The sequence below is a fragment of the Panicum virgatum genome, chromosome 9N (genome assembly GCF_016808335.1).
Source record: "Panicum virgatum strain AP13 chromosome 9N, P.virgatum_v5, whole genome shotgun sequence".
Taxonomy (NCBI): Eukaryota; Viridiplantae; Streptophyta; class Magnoliopsida; order Poales; family Poaceae; genus Panicum; species Panicum virgatum.
In genome coordinates, this window is record NC_053153.1 from 81,063,152 (window position 1) to 81,073,466 (window position 10,315).

Here is a 10,315-nt window from a genome sequence, read left to right on the forward strand (position 1 = left end):
ACAGCTCACCACGCACGGACCCATCAAGTTGTAGGCACAGAGAATCAATCATGCGCAATGGCACCGTGGAATTAATATACTATACTAAATTAATTGAGTACATATAGTAAGGGGACAAGAATCGACGCAATGTCGTGAGTTCTGGTCCCACATGGGGCCCACACAACACTATTCACAGTGGGCCCACACATACTGTTCACAGTGGGCCCCACGTGGGCCCCGCACAGCACCATCCACAATGGCCCACACATACTGTTCACAAGTGGGCTCATATGCGCTGTTTAGAACTGTTCACAAATGGCCCCCACACGACACTGTTCAGTACTGTTCGTGAGTTTTTTTAACCCTTTCCAGTATAAGTCTGCATTCTGTTTTTTTTAAAAAACTTCCCAATATTTGCTTTCTAATATTTAAAACACCAGTTATCTAATATACACTTGAGACTTCCTAATATTTATAGCACCAGTTATCTAATATACACTTGAGACTAAAGTTCTAACAATATTTATTTATATGAACGATTCAGCATATAAAGGGGTAGCCTATGTGTTAATTTTACATCAACGGACAATTTTAGATCGTTAAAAATATTTACCATCTAACTAACTGATTGTACTAAACCAAACTTAAAAAATATATCATAGCATCTTATCTGTACTATACGATCTCATAAGTCCATGATGTCCATAAAAGACAATAATACATATCGTTACACACTACAAGTCTATTGTAAAATAAAAAATATACATTTTTATAAAAAAATCGTATTTCACAGTAATATATTTTTAATATAATTTAAAACATCGTACGATCCACTTCCGAGAATAGTAAAAAAATATTACTTCGAATTAGCAATTTTCTATACGGGCGCGCATAGCGCGCCTACCAAACTAGTATACTATATATATATATACTATACTAAAGCTCCAAGAATCGGAGCGTTTCCGTGAATCGTGGCCCCACGTGGGACCCACACACTGTTTATGCGGGTCCCACATACTATTCAGGTGGGACCCACGCGCTATTCAGACGGGACCCACGTGGGACCCACGCGCTATTCAGACGGGACCGACGTGGGGCCCACGGTTTTATTAAGTGAACCTTTTTATCTTAAAAAAATTATTTTTCTTCTGTTATTTGACAATACAAAATATATTTAACTACTTCCTACATATAAAAATAATAACTAAACTTTATATACTACATTCACACGTGGTAGTTCTACTACTTTTTGACTTTGGGTTTCCCTCCGTAAACTCACAAAATATACTTGAACTGTTCATTCATTTCTAATCTTTTTTTTCCTACTAAAGTAATCAAACTATACCTACTGACAAAAAAAACGAAATCCTAAGGAAAAATTGTCTGTACCTCTATACTAAAATGCTTGAGATTGGCGCGTCCTCAGACTCTAAACTACTATTCCGTTTTACTGTAATTTTTAGATTTAACTCTATACATCGATACGATGTTGTTTCAAACATAGTAGCAAATAATATCTTTTCATTAATATTTTAGGTCAATGTTTTTTTATAGGCGCGCTTAGCGCGCCAACCTGACTAGTTTTCCCTACCCACCTAGGGTTAACAATTTCGGCGGGATTTCACCGAATTTCGGTGAAATTTTTTGTTTTTGGACTACACCGGGAAGCGAATTTCGGTCCGGAAAGTGCGTGATTTCGGTTTCAAATTCAAAAATATGAAAGTCAAACTTTGATAAAAAAAACAAAATTCGGAACAGTAAAAACGAAATTGTGAACCCGTACCCACCACCCAGCCATGAGGCCATGGCCCACTGGTGCATGCAGGCAGCACGCTTCGTGGAAAAAGGCTGGCTGGTCCAAGCCGGCGGGCACTGTGCAGCGTGGAGTAGCACAGTGGCTGGGCGCTACAGCGGCGTCGCGTGCCACGGCCGATGATGCGGTGCGGTGGTCTCCAGTCTCCTCGCTCGCGCCAGATCTGTCGTCGTCTCTGCACACACACGCACTCATGATTCATTCGATCATGGGGTAGCTATAGCTAGTAACAGCACGATCGCCGGCATGCCGCAGACTGCGGCGGCGGCGGCAGGCGCAGGTGTCGTCCATCGCCGTCGTGGTGGTGGGGCGGATCGGATCGATAGGAGTTCCCGCTTGAGCTAGCTCCATTATATGCATCACTTCTCTCTCGCAGAACATGGTCGATCCATCATGCATGCACATATGCGCGGTGCGGGTCACTATTAGAAAAAGGACCATAGGCGCCGGTTAAAAATGAGCATAGGTACCGGTTTTGCAATTGATATCCCCAAATCGGAATCATAAGTGACCGTCTAGAACACCGGGTAAATCACCCGGTGCCTAAGGTCTTTTGGCTACCGGTTTTACCAACCGGTACCAATAGCTGCCTCTCCCGATCGCTAGAATCTCTCCCGTTCCTGTATCCCCTCCCGTTCTAGTCTCTCCCATTCTTGTATCTTCTTCTGTTCTAGCTAGTGCCAACAATCATTCGAAGAATCAACTACAAAATATTAAATCAATCGATACAAATTCCATAAATATCACAAATCATTCAAAGAATCAATTACAAGATTGATACACTCAATACAATCCCACATAGTACCAAATCACCATACTAGTAGTAGAGAAATGATACAAATTGTCGCCGATTACAGGGGCAAGGCACATATACATCTCAATCCGAGCACCGGAAGACCTGACCAAACCATGAGGACGAGCTCAATTTTAATGACCGATGCCAAAGACATTCGATGGAGAAGCCGAGGCGGGAGGCGAGAGCGCCGCTGGCGGCCCAGCAGAGGAAGAAGAGGAGGGCCGCGAGCGCGCCGGCGCGGCGGTCGAGGAGGAAGTAGTAGGTGCCGTAGACCGCGGCGGTGATGCCGGCGGCGTGCGCGAATGGGGTGGTGAGGTGGAGCAGCAGGAACGCGGTGAGGAGGATGGGCTAGACGAAGAGCTCGTGGATGCCCACGTTGATGGGGTTGCTGTGGTATGCGCCGTAGAAGGCGTAGTGCCCCTCCAGGTCCAGGAGGCCGCCGCCGCCGCTAGGCTTCGCCATGGCTCCCCTGACCCTTGGGTTGCTTGAGGCACGACGACGGCGAGGCCGTTGGCGACCCCGGGCGGCGTGGCTCCTGCGTGCCTGCGTCCCACGGCCGCTCCCACGGCCGGCTCCCGCCCGTGTGCCGGTTGCCCGCTCTCCTACGCAGCAGTGGTGGCGGCGGCGGCGCAGCGGCCCGCGCCCCCCACTGGCCGGCTCTCCAGAGGATAAGGTAGCGAGAGAGATGAGAGGTTGAGGATAAGAAAGGAGTCGGCAGCCAGCGACTTAAAAATATCTAGAGCGAGAGATCGGCCATTGGTACCGGTTGATAGTTTTCACCGGTGCCAAAAATCAATATCTAGAGAGAGAGATCGGCCATTGGTACCGGTTGATAGTTTTCACCGGTGCCAAAAATCAGCATGCAGTACCGGTGTATGCTATCACCCGGGACTAAAATATATCTCTTCTATTGGTCCCGGGCTGTGAAATGTCCGGTGCCAATTCTTGATCATTGGTACCGGGTTGTGCCATCATCCGGTACCAAAAATTCTCCCTAGCCACCTTGGTCCATCGGTCCGGGCTAAAAGTACCAGCTGCCGTTGCAGCCGGTACTGATGCAAGTATTAGTAACGGGTGATATTGTAACACCCTAGTGTTAATGAGCGCTAATCATAAACTTAACTCGCTAATTACGGGCCTAAGCAAGGTCATTAGTGTTAAGCAAGTTGCATAGTGTTCATCGTTTTAGCCATGTTCGCCCACGTTTTTCTTCTTGATCCGAGCCTCAATTCAACTTTCGCCCAAAAGCAAAGTTGTAGATCTTCTCTTCCTCTACAACTTTTATTTTGGCCAAATTTCAAGTTCCTATATGAAATATTGAGTTTCAATCGGTCAAAATTGAGTCAAAATCGTTGAAATGTGTCACTGTTCTCCCCTATGCTGCACTGTGCTCACCCCGACGCCCATACCGGCGACGCGCCGACGACTCCACGTGTCGCGCGCGCCAGCGATCCTCGCCATCCGTGCTGCACCATCCTTATCCCGTGCGTGCGACCCTATCCATTCCTCCTCCCCTTTCTTCTTCCTCACACGTGAGTTGAGCCGAGCTCAAGCAGAGCCGCCGCCGAGCTCTGCACCGACCACCCCTCGCCACCCCGCCTCGATTCGACACGCCCCGAGCCGCGCAGCCTCGCCCTTCACCTCCTCCACCCATCCCCGAGCTCGATTGAGCCCTACGCCGGCCGAATCGGCCACGCCATTACCGGCAGCCAGTGATGTTCTCGTTGGAGCTCCGCCCCTCACGTCGATCTTCACTCCCCGGCCATCCTCCGCCCGATTCGAGCCCACGGTGAGCTTCCCCGCAAGCCCCTCATGCTCCCCGGCCCTTCTTCCCCTCGATTCCGCGGCCGCTGGTGTCGGAACGCCGCTGCGCCGCCGTGGCCATGCTGCCTCTGCCGCCCGCCCGCCGCGGGGTGCCCCTCCGCGGACCCGCGGGCCGCCGCCGCGCGTCCTGGGGCCGGCAGGCCTCCCTGGCCACGGGGCTGCCCCGACCGCCGCTGACCGGGAACGCTTCGCGCCACTGTCGCCCCTGCCCTTGCCGCCGTCGCTGCCCCGTGTGTGCCCTGGACCGCCCCCACGCGCTTCCCTGCTCGGCCATGGGCGCGCTGCCCCCTGCGCGCGAGCCCGCCGCGTTGCCCGGCTGGCCGGCCGGCCCACGGCCGCCGCACGGGCGCCAGGCACGCCGCCGGCGTGCGTGGCCGGGCAGGGCAGAGCAGAGCAGCACCCCCTGCTCTCTCTGTTCCATTGCATGGTGGGACCCACTGTTTAGGGGGGATTAGGGGTAGTTTTTGTTTTTCTTTTTGTTTGATTTGAGTTGAAGTTTGATAATTTGTAGAAAAATGCTGAAAATGCAAACTAAATTTTGTTAGGTTTCTTAAATCAAGATCTTCAGAGGAGAAATATTCATGCTTGGCAAATGTCAGTTTTGCCCCTACTAAAATTTTAGTTTGTGCGTAAGCTAGTTTAATTGTCCCTGCTGTTTTGGTGCTCTAAAAATTATGAAATTTATACAGTAGCTTACTCGTGGCACGTGTAGTTCACTGAAAAAATTTCTATGTGTAAAAGCTTTGTGTGTGTTGCAAATCCATTTATGCTCTATTTATTGTGGCTAGGGGCAAAGTAAATGCTTTCTTTTCTCAATAAATGTTAATAAATTTTTCTTGCATGTTATGTTAATACATTATCATGCTGGTAAAAATTTGTCTCTATGTCAGGTTTGCAAGTTAAGTTTTGCAAGTGTTTAGCTCCTAGCCGCAGTTTTTCTTTTGTTGTTGCTAAATAAATTCTTTTCTACCATATTTATATCCTTGAAACAATTGCTCGAAATTCCGTTTATTTCTTTCTGTTCTTGTTTTAGGATCAGAATAGGATGCTCTTAGATATGTTTTGGTTCTATTTGCTTGCTAGTAAATAAAATCTCTAACGAATCGTTGCCAAGTTGTGTTTTCTTTTAATTACCGTATTGCATCGTGAGTGCCTTGCATTGTTCTTTGCATCGTTTTAATTAGTGCATGTCATCCTTTTTCATACGTGTAGACGCCGCGGATGAAGCCGTCTACAAGCTAGTCGCTGAGCCGATCCAGGAGCCGCAAGCAGGAGAGCAGCAGGAGGACACAGTGGAGCGTGCTCCCAAAGAAGTCGCTAACCCCGCTGACCTGCAAGGCAAGCCCCGGAGCATAACCCATAAATTCAGTATATTAATGTTTATCTAAGTATTTGTGCATTTATGTTCTAGGAGTTGTATGGAAGCTTAGTATGCATGTTCTCACTAGGTACCCGTGAGTCCATACTAGTTCAGGTGTCGTTAGAAATGCTTTGCTAAGTAGGATCTCGGTAGAAGTCGAGTGATTTCTGTCACTCGCGAGATTTAAAATCTTGTTTCTGATGGCAAGTGGTTTGGAAATGAGTTGTTGAGAAAAGAGAAATGAAGACCGGGCGGAGATGAATTTGGTTCTGGATATGAAATGAATGGAAAGTAGCCTCCGCCTGTGTCGTTTGAGGACCATACCGTTGTTGGCATTGTTGATCGAGGATTGAACTGTACTAACCACATGCTGGGAGTAGGAGGTAGTCGAAACCGGTAAGCTCATTACTTGATTCGCAATGATACTTTGAATCGCGACTTGCTACTCTGGGAGTGGGATGATGGCGGGTGTTGCAGTCGCCCTCGGGTCCACTGGGTGTTCGCCGGGTGGGGCTCCTCACCTGGGTTTTGGCAGGCGTGATTCAGACGTCGGGGTGATGATGGGAACAGTTGACGTGTGTGGCCCGATGGGGTTTTCACGTGTCGTGTGAGTTAGGTCCACCTTGCAAGGTTAAATCGGATCGATTCGCCGTGACTCGCGGATATGAGAGCCTTGGTCACTGTGTCACATCGTAGTAAAGAAGTGGAATGAGAACGGAATGGAAATGTTTGGTTTGTATGTTACGGAAAGATAATTTGATCTACCATATGTGCTCTAGATGCTATAGCGAACGTAGTTGGTACTCGAATACTAAACTTGAGCTAAAATATTGAAAGTAAGGATTTACTACTAGTAGCTTTTCAGCAAAACCAACTCCAGAGCCAAAAAGCTTTGCATGTCTAGGTAATGGGCTAATTATACCCATAGTCGGGTAAGCCTTGCTGAGTATTAGTATACTCAGGGTTGTTGTTGTAACCAGTGGCATCCCAAAAATTTACCACGTTAAATCACACGCTAAATTTTTTCTTTCAAACCTTTTCATCGTTGAGCTCATTTAACCCTAACTTTAATTCCTTTCCCAGAAAATTCTGCTGTCCCGATCATCGTTCCATCTTTTCTTCTCTTTTTTTCCACCAACCGTACCCTCCCTCTTTTTCCTCGCCACCGTCCCATCCTGCGTCGCGCAGCTGCCGGTCGCCCATGTGCGACTGCCCGTCGTGATCGCCGCCGAATTTTCCGCCAGCTCTCTCTCTCTTCCTCCTTTTCTTTTTCTTCTTTTTCTTTTCCTTTTTCTCTTTTATTTACCCCCCTCTCCCTCTCTCTCCTTCCTCTCTTTCCCCTGCCGTGCGCCACGAGCGCCGCTCGGCTCACCGCCTGCCCGCGCGCATGCCTCCCCTGGCCCGCGCACCCCGCCCAGCCGGGCCGCCTGCCCACGTGCGCGCGCCTCCCCCTGGGCCGTGCACACGCGCGCGCGCGCCGCCGCTGCCGCCGTCTGCTCGGACCGCGCAAGCCGCTCGCCGTGCTCACGCCAAGCTGCGCACGCCACGCAGAACCCGGCCACCCCACGCGCTCCACGCGCACCGCCCGCCGAGCCCGCACACGCGCTCGCCGATAGCGTTGCGGCCTCACCGCTCGCGCCACTCCGCTCGACACCGGCCTGCTCCACGTGCTTGCGCGCCTGCCCGAGCCGTCGCATCGACTGGAACCGCCACGAATCGCGCCGCTGCCGCGTCACGACACCGCACCTGCCACCACCGCCATTAAAACCGGCCGCGACGCTCGTTGGCCACCGCCACCGCCACGCCCCTCCTCCACCGCCTCATCCGCCTATAAAAGGCCTCCTCGCGTAGCCTGCAAGCACTACAAACCACCACCGCCGCCCCAGCTCCTCCCCTGCTTCCCCAACACCGCCGCCCCGAGCTACACCACCGGCCTCCGCCTGCGCCCGTGGAGCTGTCTCCACAAGGCACCTTGTCCCAAGGTGAGGACGGGGTTGGAACCCCCTCGTCCCTCCCTCTCTTCTGCCCCTACTTCCAGCCGCCGCCAGGCCTTGCGGTGCCGCCACCACACCAGCCAGGGCCGGCCACCGCCCACCGCCGTGGCGCCGCCCCTACGGGCCGCCATCCCTCGAATCGAGGAGGGAGATCGATTCCCCGTGCGCCCCTCCTCCTTTTCCCCTCCGCCTCGGCCGCCGCGAGCCCCCAGGGCCGCCGGCGCCCTGCACCTCCCTCCTCTGCTCTGCGCGTGAGGAGGAAGAAGGGGGGCACATTTGCCCAAAACCCCCTCCCCTCTATTCTATTTGTTTAAGAACCCTTCCACCCTTTGGCCTTTTGCAAATTAAGCCCTATCCTTTATTATATTTACATATAAACCCTCCACTATATAAACTTATTTATAAATAAAACCCTATCCTTTTCCAGAATAACCCAAACATTCTAATCAGGTCCTTTAACTAATTACAAATAGGTCCCTGACTCCTTGTTTAACCCCTAAACCTCTCTGTAACCTATCATTTCATGCGCCAACCAATCTCCGATCGACCTGAAACTTTACCACGCCTTTCATAACATAATTTTAGCCATGCCATTAGAAAACCTCCCAAAAATATTACTCCTATCTCCATATCTTAATTGTTTCCGATTCGAACTCAACGATAAAACTTTTATTTCTTTTTCTTGATTGTGTATTTATTTGTATGCGTCGTAGATCACGGTGTGAACGAGGGAGAACCTGTTGATGAGCAGTACTACGAGCAAGCGAACGAGGACTAGTTCCGCGACCCCGAGCCCGAAGGACAATATTTCTACCAGGACCTCCCGGAAGGCTTTGAAGACGGCAAGTTCAATCCCATCCTTTGATGCATATTTTTCCTAGTTTTTAAAAACACAACCTATTGGCCTGTTTCAAAACTGCATGTTGTTTTGCTGCTAAAACATGGTTGGATAGCCACCCCTTGATTTGTTATAACCATTACTTGACCACCTAGATTATTGTCTGAATGCGTTTGGACGTTAATCGCTGCTAGAACGCTTAGGACCTTAAACTCAGTACAATTTGTTTTATAAAAAGAAAACGTGTGAGTGTGTGTGGGAAGGGAAAAATGTGGAATTTTCGAAAGATGAGTTTAGACAGGATGGATGGCATTTTTGTGTGATTTGCCGATTGGTGTGCTTGTACCTGTGTGGTTAAGCAAGGAAGGGAGATATCCATCTTGTCACAATTAAGGACCGAGTTGGTGTGTCATCTCACCTGACTCTATTACCGTGCAAACCACTCGACCGTTGAATGGGCAACGACTTAGCATAAACCCCACTAGTTAGTCTGATAGCCATCAGGAGAGCTGAGAGCAACGGGTGATCAAGGAGAAGAGATTAGCTCTGTGTGACTTATGCCCCGGTTAAAACCTCTATGATAGGTCAATGACCCCTTGGTGGATCCCGTGATGGCTAGTCAGGTCTAGCTAAGGTGGGTAATGGCTTTGTTGGGATCTGCACCAACACTAAGGTGATCGAGTTGCGGTACCCCGCTTGTAGGTAAAGTTGCACACCTCTGCAGAGTTAAAATCTATTCGAATAGCCGTGCCCACGGTACTGGGCGAGTTACGGTGTGGTCACATAACTAGTGTTTCTTCTGGGAATGGATGGGTTGGCGTGAGTGGTTTTGGAGTCCGGCAGTTGTGCCATGTGCTACGGCAGATGAGGAGTCCGGTAGCAACTTAAAACTTGGATCTTGTGTGGATCAACACTACGTGTTACTTGGTACAAGAAAACTTGCTTTGAAAATCCTTTCTTTTAAATGAACCCCTACATCAAAATTTGCTTTCCGCAAATAAAACCCTAGCCTCATCCTTGATTTACCCTGTGCATTATATTCTATTTATACCCCCTTCGTGGGTGTGGTTGGACTTGCTGAGTACGTTTGTACTCACCCCATTCTTAATTTTTACAGAGGAAGATCCAGACTTCGTTCCCGAAGACGTTGAGTAGAGGTTTCGTCCTGCACCCAACCTTGCCTGTGGATAGGGTCACCCACAGGAAGTTTCGTATGGCGCAAGACTCTGATGACCCCCTCTTCGTAGTTAATATCGTTGTGTGGGTGTTAGTTGTTATCCTCGCGATAGTGGCGCTTCACTGCCCACTTCCGCGTAGAGTTGTACGGTGATGTACCATCTGATGTAATAAAAGTGTTATCAGCCTCCTGGGACTGATATTGTATCACTTTTAAGTCTTCTCTCATGAGGGGACGCTTCATAACCCTTCTGAGCAGGTTGTGTCCCCGCTGACTTCGAGGAGGTTTGTGCGTCCTGGATTGGACAGCCGCTTCCTCCGGGTTGGACCGTCGAGTGGGCCCCGTCTTCCCCGTGAAGATCGGGCAGGTTGGCATCACATCGGTGGGAAGGATGTGGAGCTCACCTTGTATCGTCATTCGTAGTTACCGTATTGTACTTCGAACTCCGTTTTAAACTTCCGCTGCGTGTTTGAACTCTATCGTTGTATTCAAAACTTTTATGTAAGATCAGTGTTGTAAATTAATTTGAGA

At 49.7% G+C, this 10,315-nt stretch overlaps 1 pseudogene; it reads right to left on the bottom strand.

The window, feature by feature from the left end:
* Positions 1-2,672: 2,672 nt before the first annotated feature.
* LOC120689409 lies at positions 2,673-3,074 on the bottom strand (annotated as a pseudogene).
* Positions 3,075-10,315: the final 7,241 nt, after the last annotated feature.